Source organism: Oryzias melastigma, linkage group LG16 (genome assembly GCF_002922805.2).
Source record: "Oryzias melastigma strain HK-1 linkage group LG16, ASM292280v2, whole genome shotgun sequence".
Classification (NCBI taxonomy): Eukaryota; Metazoa; Chordata; class Actinopteri; order Beloniformes; family Adrianichthyidae; genus Oryzias; species Oryzias melastigma.
The window spans coordinates 29866489-29868413 of record NC_050527.1 but is presented as its reverse complement, the minus strand read 5'-3'; the positions used below and the strand labels follow the sequence as shown (position 1 = coordinate 29868413).

The 1925-nt window shown below is 39.1% G+C and overlaps 1 long non-coding RNA gene across 1 annotated transcript in view; it reads left to right on the top strand.

The window, feature by feature from the left end:
• Positions 1 to 1003, top strand: part of LOC118599848 — a 2203-nt gene extending 1200 nt beyond the window's left edge. The window contains exon 2 of the long non-coding RNA XR_004949362.1: positions 253 to 1003. This is a non-coding gene — a long non-coding RNA (uncharacterized LOC118599848). The remainder of the gene's footprint in view (positions 1 to 252) is intronic.
• The last annotated feature ends 922 nt before the right edge of the window (positions 1004 to 1925 follow it).

The window sequence follows — 1925 nt, the reverse complement described above, 5'->3', positions numbered from 1 at the left end:
ACTTTTGGTTCGGATGTTCCATTCCGAAATTGAAGTGCTTTCAGTTGGCACATCAATAATAAATCAGTAATACATAATTTTAAAAAATCATCAAGCTCTCACTTCTAGTTAGGAACAGAGAACAAAGTGTCTATGACGACCAGATGCTTATTTCCTTTTTATCCGGTAACTAAGACAGACAAGATTGTTCAGATGTTCTGGTAGCAAAGATGCTATTTTCCTTTTTCTATTTTCACCTCTCTCTCTCTCCAGCGGTTTCTCCTCACCCTGGTCTCACTGGAAGTCAGACCGACCCATGTTCACATCCGGGTGTGGTTAATGCCTTAAATTAATTTTATTTTGAACCAACTCACATGCAGAAATAGTAATAGTATTGATTGCATTTTAGATTAAAGCAATAAAATGGAAAAAAAAGCAATGATTTAACACCCCTAGTTTTTGTATGTAACAACACGTTTATATTTAAAATGTTATCACACATCTTTGGACATTTCCAGATGTACCAGCATCCTTGTTTGTGGAAGAGTTTCCATTTCAATGGTGAGTTTTAAGAGTTTTTATGTGTTGGGGTGAATGGAGAAACTATCTAAGACAGGGTTCTCCAACCATCGGGCCCCAGACCGGTATTGGTCCGTAGATCAATTGGCACTGGGCCGCACAAGAAATAATTAATCATATCAGGGTTTTGTCTTTTGAGTTTCAACAAAATTTTAATTTGAAAAATATTATATTTTGAAAAATATTGTCTCAGCTCCACCTTGGATCATTTGACCTGTAAAGTTTAGTGAAGGGAGAAAAATGACTGACTGAATGATCTTTTATTTTGAATTATTTTTGGGTTTTGACAGGATTCTCTGGGTTACATTTTCTGCTATATTTAGTCTGCCACCATGCAACATGAGAAAAGTCGTATGATTAACGTTTCTTCGCAAATGGATATGGGATAAGTGGAGGAAGAAATGAGTGGATGAAAGAACGTGATATGACTTAAAAAAAAAAAAAAGAAAGAAACAATAGGCTACCAGGAGTCCTACTTATGGATTTGTCACAACAGGTGATTCCCACCATTGGCAGTGATTTTCACACCAAGCCTGTTTTCATGATATTCACATTAATTGGCAGAAAATGTTACTAGAGTTTAATATTCTACTAGTGTTCATCTAGTATTATAATTAATATTAATAAAGTTGTGTTGCACTCAAGTATAGGCCTACTGTTACTCATTTGGCACATCCCCCCAGGCCACAATGAAGTCCTCAAGAGCTGGACGCTGATCTAACACTACCGTGTAGAGAAGAGGTGGGAAGCTCCAGGCCAAGGGAGGGTGAGTCTGCATGCTTTCCAGATATCATTGCCCTACTTGCAGTTGATTACCTGGATCAGGTGAGTACAGACAATTAGAGAAATGTTGGAAAACATGCAGGAATTCGTCCCCCGGTCTCTTGATGTTGGCAGACATGGATTCACTTTCAGACGGTGATTACCAGTGGAGGAAACTTGGGGAGTGTCAGTGTATCTTTGTGTCATGTGAGTTGATTTTCCTGTGGAAAATGTGTCTGTGATTCCTGTTTGGCCAATGTCATGAAAACTGTTACAAGTAGACGGGTGGACATGAGCAGTGTGTGAGTCCACTGTAAAAATGACGATAGAGCATTATGTTCTGACTTTTTACAAATCTGTAACTGATGCAAACCACATAAATTAGTTCTGAGTTCAGATTGTTGATGAAGCAGCCTGGATCAGACCAATGAGAACAAGACTTACCGGTCCGGTTGTTTTGTATCTGTGCAGATCCTTACTTCACCAACTCACACACACACGGACAACATACACCATCTCCTTGTTCTCCGAACATCTGGGCTCAATTTCACACTTTGACAACATAGAGAAAAGCGTAAGCAGAGTTGGCCAGCTCTGTGGGTGCA